Source organism: Brachycentrus maculatus, unplaced genomic scaffold (genome assembly GCF_059751285.1).
Source record: "Brachycentrus maculatus isolate JH-2025_06_01 unplaced genomic scaffold, ASM5975128v1 h1tg001277l, whole genome shotgun sequence".
Lineage (NCBI taxonomy): Eukaryota > Metazoa > Arthropoda > Insecta > Trichoptera > Brachycentridae > Brachycentrus > Brachycentrus maculatus.
In genome coordinates, this window is record NW_028281950.1 from 55,476 (window position 1) to 65,000 (window position 9,525).

General features: G+C 55.9%; 1 non-coding gene and 2 pseudogenes across 1 annotated transcript; all 3 read left to right on the plus strand.

Annotated features, from left to right (window-relative positions):
* Positions 1 to 323: 323 nt before the first annotated feature.
* LOC148299234 (small subunit ribosomal RNA) lies at positions 324 to 2,263 on the plus strand. The gene has a single exon (XR_015839107.1). It is a non-coding gene; the product is annotated as a small subunit ribosomal RNA (ribosomal RNA).
* Positions 2,264 to 2,622: 359 nt separating this feature from the next.
* Positions 2,623 to 2,784, plus strand: LOC148299235 (5.8S ribosomal RNA; annotated as a pseudogene).
* A 338-nt stretch (positions 2,785 to 3,122) lies between these two features.
* Positions 3,123 to 9,525, plus strand: part of LOC148299236 (large subunit ribosomal RNA) — an 8,632-nt pseudogene continuing 2,229 nt past the window's right edge.

Below are 9,525 nucleotides of genomic sequence, written 5' to 3' on the forward strand. Positions count from 1 at the left end.
GGAGGTAACTCCCCGGCCACACCGTTGCCTCACGGCTCACGGCGTACGCGTTTTACGAATGGGAATTCATAATTTAGGCGACGACGACGCACTCCGTGTGATCGATCCCCGCCTGCTCTCCCCGCTCGGCTCTTCGAGCAAGAGAACCACCGCAGCGGCAAGGCAGAGTAACAACAATACACATGCCCGATAATGAGCAAATTGTTCTTTTATCGACGGAGTGTGAGTGTCACAGAGCGTGGCGCGGCGGGTGACTCCGCCGCGCGCGAACACGCCGTGTCCGAGCAGTGTCTCTCGGTTACGCAGCTAACCCGAAGAACAGCTCCCTGGTTGATCCTGCCAGTAATCATATGCTTGTCTCAAAGACTAAGCCATGCAAGTCTCAGTAAAAGCCGAATTAAGGTGAAACCGCGAATGGCTCAATATATCAGTTTTGGTTCCTTAGATCGTACACGGTTACTTGGATAACTGTGGCAATTCTAGAGCTAATACATGCAAACGAGGTCCTGACCGGCAACGGGAGGGATGCTTTTATTAGATCAAAAACCAATCGGCGGCGGGGTTCGCGCCCCGTCCGTCGCCATTCGAGATGACTCTAGATAACTTTGAGCTGATCGCACGGTCTAGCACCGGCGACGCATCTTTCAAATGTCTGCCTTATCAACTGTCGATGGTAGTTTATGCGACTACCATGGTTGTCACGGGTAACGGGGAATCAGGGTTCGATTCCGGAGAGGGAGCCTGAGAAACGGCTACCACATCCACGGAAGGCAGCAGGCGCGCAAATTACCCACTCCCGGCACGGGGAGGTAGTGACGAAAAATAACGATACGGGACTCGTCCGAGGCCTCGTGATCGGAATGATTACACTTTAAATCCTTTAACGAGGATCCATTGGAGGGCAAGTCTGGTGCCAGCAGCCGCGGTAATTCCAGCTCCAATAGCATATACTAAAGTTGTTGCGGTTAAAAAGCTCGTAGTTGAAATTGTGTCCTGCGGTGTCGGTCTACCGAATGCGGTACGACAGGCACGTCTGCGGGGCTTCTCGCCGGTGCGTCCACCGCCGGTGTGTCGCGGTCGTCCTCACGGTCGGCCGCGCGCCGAGGCGGGCCGTCGCGGCTGTTTACTTTGAACAAATTAGAGTGCTCAAAGCGGGCTAACACTTGCCTGAATATTGTACGCATGGAATAATAGAATAGGACCTCGGTTCTGTTTTGTTGGCTTTCTGATACCAGAGGTAATGATTAATAGGGACAACTGGGGGCATTCGTATTGCGACGTTAGAGGTGAAATTCTTGGATCGTCGCAAGACGGACTAAAGCGAAAGCATTTGCCAAAGGTGTTTTCATTAATCAAGAACGAAAGTTAGAGGTTCGAAGGCGATTAGATACCGCTGTAGTTCTAACCATAAATGATGCCAGCCAGCGATCCGCCGAAGTTTCATAATTTTAACCCGGTGGGCAGCTCCCGGGAAACCAAAGCTTTCGGGCTCCGGGGGGAGTATGGTTGCAAAGCTGAAACTTAAAGGAATTGACGGAAGGGCACCACCAGGAGTGGAGCCTGCGGCTTAATTCGACTCAACACGGGAAAACTCACCAGGCCCGGACACTGGAAGGATTGACGGATTAACAGCTCTTTCTCGATTCGGTGGGTGGTGGTGCATGGCCGCTCTTAGTTGGTGGAGCGATTTGTCAGGTTAATTCCGGTAACGAACGTAACTCTAGCCTATTAAATAGACGTGCAACCGGTATCACGAGGGTCCGCGTGCGCGCGTTCCGCGGCGCTCGCGTCGCGTGCGTGCGTCTCGCGGTCTTCACTACCGGCGTACAATGAAAATCTTCTTAGAGGGACCGGCGGTATATATAGCCGCACGAGATTGAGCAATAGCAGGTCTGTGATGCCCTTAGATGTCCTGGGCCGCACGCGCGCTACACTGAAGGGATCAGCGTGTCCTCCTTGGCCTAACGGCCCGGGTAACCCGATGAAACCCCTTCGTGATAGGGATTGGGGTTTGCAATTCTCCCCCATGAACGAGGAATTCCTAGTAAAAGCGAGTCACCAGCTCGCGTTGATTGCGTCCCTGCCCTTTGTACACACCGCCCGTCGCTACTACCGATGGATGATTTGGTGAGGTCTTCGGACTGGTGCGCGGAAGCTCGTCTCGGGCGTCCGACGCGTCGGAAAGTTTGACCGAATTTGATCATTTAGAGGAAGTAAAAGTCGTAACAAGGTTTCCGTAGGTGAACCTGCGGAAGGATCATTTCCTGTGTAATAATATATTTTGTAATATATATATACATACTTGTATGTAAAATACACGAATCACGATGCGCGGCCGAGAGCCCGACATCGCTGCGGCGGAGATCGCCCTAGGGCGCCGCCGCGAACCGCGGACCCGCCGGCGTCGCGGGACGGCTCTCTCGATCCTGACGGGTCGGGGGACCGCGCCCGCGTCCGGTCGCGATTTAGTGATGCGCGTGTGCGTGTGCGCGCGCGCATCACCATTAAGGTTGCTATTTTTTGTTGTTTTGATCTTCTAAGGTCAGTTTGCGCTCGCGCGAACACCCAAAACGCGACGGATAAACAAGTGAACGAATGACAATTTTAAAATTGTACAATTATTACCCTGAACGGCGGATCACTCGGCTCGTGGGTCGATGAAGAACGCAGCTAAATGCGCGTCAGAGTGTGAACTGCAGGACACATGAGCATCGACATTTCGAACGCACATTGCGGTCCGAGCAAGACGTAGTTTGTCCACGGACCACTCCTGTTTGAGGGTCGCGCACGCAATGCGACCAGACTTCGCCGCGGAGTCTCTCACCCTCGTCCGCGAGGGGGGGGGGGCCCCGGCGAGCGCGCTGCCGGCGTCGCCCGCGCCGCCCGACCCGCTCCGGCGGTCGGCGCGCGCGCGGGCGTCCGGTCAAATGTGTGACGAATTTCGAGCGCGCGGCCGGGACGCTAACGCGTGTCCGGGGGCTAGCGACGACGCTGTGAAACCGCGATCGATCCTTTTGCGATCTTCGCGGGGCGATCCTCGCGCCCTCGACGCGGTCCCGCCGCCGCGCGCCTCTGTCTGTCTGTATTATTTATATATAATATAAAAATTATCTTTCTGTCGTCGACCTCAAATCAGGAGAGATCACCCGCCGAACTTAAGCATATCAGTAAGCGGAGGAAAAGAAACTAACGAGGATTCCCCGAGTAGCGGCGAGCGAAACGGGAAGAGCCCAGCGCTGAATCCTGCGGCCCAGGCGGGCCGCCGGGAAATGTAGCGTTAGGGAGGAGAGTAATATATACACGCGCGGTCATTAGTCACGGCTGCCTGTCCAAGTTCATCTTGAACGGGGCCCGCTTACCCGCAGAGGGTGCCAGGCCCGTAGCGACGGTAGCCGGCCGCGACGGTCTCTCTCCCCAGAGTCGGGTTGCTTGAGAGTGCAGCCCTAAGTGGGTGGTAAACTCCATCTAAGGCTAAATACTACCACGAGACCGATAGCGAACAAGTACCGTGAGGGAAAGTTGAAAAGAACTTTGAAGAGAGAGTTAAAGAGTACGTGAAACCGTTCAGGGGTAAACCTGTGGAACTCAAACGAGCGAACGGGGAGATTCATCGCGTCTTCCGTCGGGGCCCGCGTCTCGGTGCACACCTTCGCCCTCGGCACTCGTGTCGGGGCGGCGGGTGTCCGGGTGCGCAGCCGGGCCCCCGGAGCGCGTGCACTTCTCCCTCAGTATAACACCGCGACCCGTCGCGCCCCGGTCGAATGCGCCGTGCGGTTGTCCCGTCTCGCTATGCGGGGCGGAGCCGCGGCGTCCACGGCCGGGGCCGGTCGAACATTTGACGAGCGACGGTAGAGAACGAGGATCGCGTCCGCCCCACCTGTGAGGGCGTCCGTCGCGTCACAGCCGCTTCCTTATCGCGGCCCCCGGCGTCTAGTGCGTCGCGGGCGTCGCTTTTCGGTTGCCGGCGGTTAGTGGCGCGCTCTCGGACGGGACGCGTCCCGGTCGGCGGTGGTTTTGTTTTGGGCACTCACAGGACCCGTCTTGAAACACGGACCAAGGAGTCTAGCATGTGCGCGAGTCATTGGGAACGCTGATAAACCCAGAGGCGAAATGAAAGTGAAAGGTCGGCCTCGAGCCGGCCGCAGGGAAGATGCGCGGGCGTCGCCAGACGCCCCGCCGCATTCCCGAGGCGTTTCGAGAAAGCCCCCGTGCGATTATCGAGACGCACTGAGAGCGTACACGCTGGGACCCGAAAGATGGTGAACTATGCCTGGTCAGGTCGAAGTCAGGGGAAACCCTGATGGAGGACCGAAGCGATTCTGACGTGCAAATCGATCGTCCGAACTGGGTATAGGGGCGAAAGACTAATCGAACTATCTAATAGCTGGTTCCATCCGAAGTTTCCCTCAGGATAGCTGGCGCTCGAGAAACATGACGTTCGCGTCATTCTGACAGTCTCATCCGGTAAAGCGAATGATTAGAGGCATTGGGGTCGAAATGACCTCAACCTATTCTCAAACTTTAAATGGGTGAGATCTCCTTCTTGCTCGAAGATGAAGTAGGAGCTCGGATGGGAGTGCCAAGTGGGCCAATTTTGGTAAGCAGAACTGGCGCTGTGGGATGAACCAAACGTCGAGTTAAGGCGCCCAATGAACGCTCATCGGAGACCATAAAAGGCGTTGGTCGCTCAGGACAGCAGGACGGTGGCCATGGAAGTCGGAATCCGCTAAGGAGTGTGTAACAACTCACCTGCCGAAGCAACCAGCCCTGAAAATGGATGGCGCTGTAGCGTTCAGCCTATACTCGACCGTCGCAGGCAGGTGGGACGTTCGCGCGGCGCCCGCGTCGCGCGATCGTTTTGAGGCCGCGACGAGTAGGATGGCCGCGGCGGTGTGCGCAGAAGGGTCTGGGCGTGAGCCCGCCTGGAGCCTCCGTCGGCGCAGATCTTGGTGGTAGTAGCAAATACTCAAGCGAGGTCCTTGAGGGCTGATGTGGAGAAGGGTTTCGCGTTAACAGCCGTTGCACGCGAGTTAGTCGATCCTAAGCCCTAGGAGAAATCCGATGTCGATGATGGTGTAAAGTTATGTTATATATATATTATATTATTTATAAATAGAATATCACACCCGTCGGGCGAAAGGGAATCCGGTTGCAGTTCCGGAACCCGGCTGCGGAACCGTCTTAAAAATCGTTCCCTCGCAAGAGAGTTCGTCGGGGTAACCCAAAGTGGCCTGAAGACGCCGACGGGAGATCCGGAGAGAGTTATCTTTTCTGCCTGAGCGTTCGAGCGCCCTGGAATCCCATAGCGGGGAGATAGGGCTCGGGACGCGAAGAGCATCGCCGATGCGGCGGTGTCCGGATCGGCCCCTCGGACCTTGAAAATTCAGGTGAGGGATACGCGGAGATGTCGCGCCGGCTCGTACCCATATCCGCAGCAGGTCTCCAAGGTGAAGAGCCTCTAGCCGATAGAATAATGTAGGTAAGGGAAGTCGGCAAGTTGGATCCGTAACTTCGGGATAAGGATTGGCTCTGAGGGCCGTGGCGTGTCGGGCCTGGTCGGGAAGAGGTCATCGGCCGAGACGTGGAAGCCGGGCGGGGTCCCCCCGCGTGGCGCCCCAACGGGTGTCGCGCGGGTGTGGATCTCCGTCACCCGGCGCCTCGCCTTGGCCTCCCCTCGGATCTTCCTCGCTGTGTGGCGCCGGCGTGTTCGCGCACGCTCGGCGACCTGTACGGCCGCCGGACGACGGTCAACTCAGAACTGGCACGGACAAGGGGAATCCGACTGTCTAATTAAAACAAAGCATTGCGATGGCCCTCGCGGGTGTTGACGCAATGTGATTTCTGCCCAGTGCTCTGAATGTCAATGTGAAGAAATTCAATTAAGCGCGGGTAAACGGCGGGAGTAACTATGACTCTCTTAACGGTATCATCTCCTTTTGATACTGAACACCTTCTTACATCTAGGTTTTGTGGAGGATGTAAGAAATTGAAAGTTTAAATTTCTTTTTTTTTTATTAGTCTATAAACCCAGTCGCTCGTGACGGTATCATCTCCTTTTGATACTGAACACCTTCTTACATCTAGGTTTTGTGGAGGATGTAAGAAATTGAAAGTTTAAATTCCTTTTTTTTTTTTATTAGTATATAAACCCAGTCGCTCGTGACGGTACCGCCAAGTTTTATAAAATTGCACAATTTAAATAAATATGCGTTTAAAACTCTCAAATACATTAATCAAAAAAAAAAAAAATAAGAGTATCTTAACTTATATTAGTAGATGTGGAAATCTTAACTTTTGGTGCTGGAGTTTTTTTTTTTTCTTATTTTTTTTTCTTCTATCTCTTCTCTCTTGAAGATAATATCTTGCTGCTTTGTCTCTCGTCTCTGCCCAACGTCTGGGATCGGGGTCGAGTCCGGGGGGAGCACTGAAAACCTCGTAAGGCAGTGCGACCCAAGTCAACATGGCGCCTCCACGTGGCGAACCTCCGGATAGTCGGAGGTGGGGTTCTCCCACCGAAGATGAACCAATTAACCATGCGCTGGCGACTCGGTGGGGGGGTTACTGCAAATGACCCCCCGCACCACAAAACAAAAATCCCAATAATGAATACGAACAACATAGCCTCGGACGGCAACAATGTGGGGCCCACTGGCCCCGCATCATTGTTGGGCGGGCGAGTCGACCGCACCGAACTCTCGGAGGGTGCTGACGTGCTCTCGACTCGACCAACAGCCTCCGCGTCTGATGACGCTCAGGCCACTGCATCGACATTCGTGTGCGAGCTCTGTGTCCCGAACCGCGTATTTTCCACGAAAATCGGGTTGGGGGTTCACCGAGTCTCGAAACACAAGGAAGTGACAAACGAAGAGATCGCGGTGGGCCGAACTAAAGCTCGGTACACCGACGAGGAGGTGGAGCTATGGGCTCGATGTGAAGCTTTCCTCATCAACTCGGGGAAAACCGACAGGGTGAACCAGCGGCTATTGGAGCTCCGGCCGAGTGCTGGCAGATCTCTCGAAGCTATCAAGGGACTCAGGTGTCGCCTTGATTATCGTGGAAAGCTCGAGAGAATCTTAGCCGAACTCGCGCTCCAGGCCGAGAACACTGGACCCCTGTTCGGGAGACCGATTGTCGTGGAACCTCCGCCCCCGCAGATAGTTGCCAGTGCGCCAACGGTAGCCAGGGGGGGCTACCAGGCGGCCGAACTAGAGTGGGTGGCGAGTGCTGAAGCCGAGTACATACGCTCAGGGTGTCGCAGGCACATCAACAAGACACTGTACGCCAAAAGCGTGGACCTACACATAAATTTTGGCTGGACGGTGGATGATATCCGCAAAATCCGTCTAATGAGGTCGTACAGGGACGCCTTGGCGCGTGCCCTGTCTAGCGGCGTCGTCAGTGATCCGATGCTGAATAGTCCTGTCGAGAACTCCGCCGCCGCAGAGCGATCGCAGGGCCCTGCTGTCGATACTTCCGCCCCCGCGGCGGAACGACCACAGACCCCAGCCCCCCGGGCGTCAGCCTGGAGGGTCTGCGAGACACCACCCTCCCCAAGGACTTGCGAGTTGGGGGAATTACGCCAGACTCTGAATCTCCTTATTGGGGATTTGGAGAACCAAGCTGGATACCGGTCCGCAGAGCTGATTTCGGTGATTAATCTAGCTCTAGCAGGGATGGACGTGGAAGAGATATTCACGAGGTGGCTATCTAAAGTCTATCCCGAGAGGCCGGCCCCCCGACGCGGAAGAGTCCGCAACGATCCCTTTACCGAAGGAATTAGCAGAAGGAAACAGAGGCGCGAGAAACGACGAAGAGAATACCGGGCCGCTCAGGCGCAATGGAACTCCCGGCCGTCAATGGTCGCGAGGAGAGTTCTCTCCGGGGAAGATAGTAATGTGGACTCCCCGCCCCTCGACGAATTCGTCAAAGCGTGGTCGCCAATATTCGGGACCGAAAGCGCTCCGTACGACGAACCTGTCCGTACGACGATGACGAGAGACTCTCTCAGCGGGCTCATGACGAGACCGGTCACACCCTCGGAGGCGCACGTCTCGAGGGTCAGAGTGTCCTCGGCCGAGGGCCCCGACGGTATCTCGGCCCGCCAGTGGGGCAAGGCCCCCGGCGCGGTCGTATGCTCGGTGCTCAACCTCCTGATGTTTTTAGGAAAACCTTTCTCTACACTCACACGCGCTAGAACCGTGTTCCTGCCGAAGAAGAGTGAAGGCGGAGGGCCACTGGATTACCGCCCGATCACCGTCCAGTCGGTGATACTGAGGCATTATCACAAGATCCTGGCCAGAAGGCTCGGCTCTGCCGGCGTCATTGATAACAGACAGAGGGCATTCCTCACCGGAGCTGACGGGGTCAGCGAGAATATTAACATTCTCAACTCCGTACTGTGGGTGAGTCGAAGTTACTGCCGATCTGTCCACATATGCCAAGCCGACGTTGCGAAAGCCTTCGACTCCGTGTCACATCACGCACTACTCGCTGCCTTGGTGGAGGTAGGCGCGCCCGTTCGGTTCGCCGAATATATAAAGCTCTTATACAGCCGGGCTGCTACGTGCCTTCAGACGCGGGAAGGGATGTCGGAACCCATGCCGGTCAGACGCGGAGTGAGACAAGGGGATCCTCTGAGCCCGCTCCTGTTCAACCTTGTGATTGATCAAGCGATGCGGGCTCTGCCTTCGGGTGTTGGTTTCTCCCTGTGTGGGAAGACAGTGAACGCGCTGGCATTCGCCGACGACGTTTGCCTTTTAGCCACGACGGCGGAGGGCCTTCAATTGGCCATCAATACATTTTCCGATTGCCTCTCTAAGAGGGGTCTGCAACTGAACGCAGGGAAGAGTCAGACCATGTCCTTGGTCGCCTCCGGTAGAGAGAAGAAGGTGAAGGTAGTGGACGGCGAATTCCGCGCATGCGGCTCGCCTCTGCCCTCCACGCGGACACTCGACACCTGGAGGTACCTCGGACTCGAGTTTGACTTGCGGGGAGTCACTTCGGTGGGCAAAGTCACGACTTGTCTGAAGGAGAGGCTAGAGAGAATAACAGCTGGGCCTCTCAAACCTCAACAAAGAATGAGAATCTTGGTCACCTATCTGATACCGGCCTTCACTCACGGGCTGGTGTTCGGACGGGTGACTCAAGCCCTTCTCAGACGCCTCGACATGATCGTGCGAAGCGCCGTACGAAAGTGGCTCTCTTTTCCCCACGACCTGACGACGGGCTACTTCCACGCATCTACCAAAGATGGAGGTCTCGGTATCCCCTCGTTCGCATACTCCATACCGATCCTGCGGTATAACCGTCTGGTTAAACTGCGGGACTCCACCATCCCTCTGGCGCAGGCGTGTTTCAATCTGGATCTAATCCAGAGACAGATGCGCTGGTGCCAAGAGCGGATGGCTGCCAACAAGAGCAAGAATGCTCTAGAGACCAAAGCTCTTTTCGCGAAGCGGCTGAGAGAGTCAGTGGATGGCGCCGAACTCGCCGAGTCGGCCGCATCCAAGTACTCCACTGACTGGA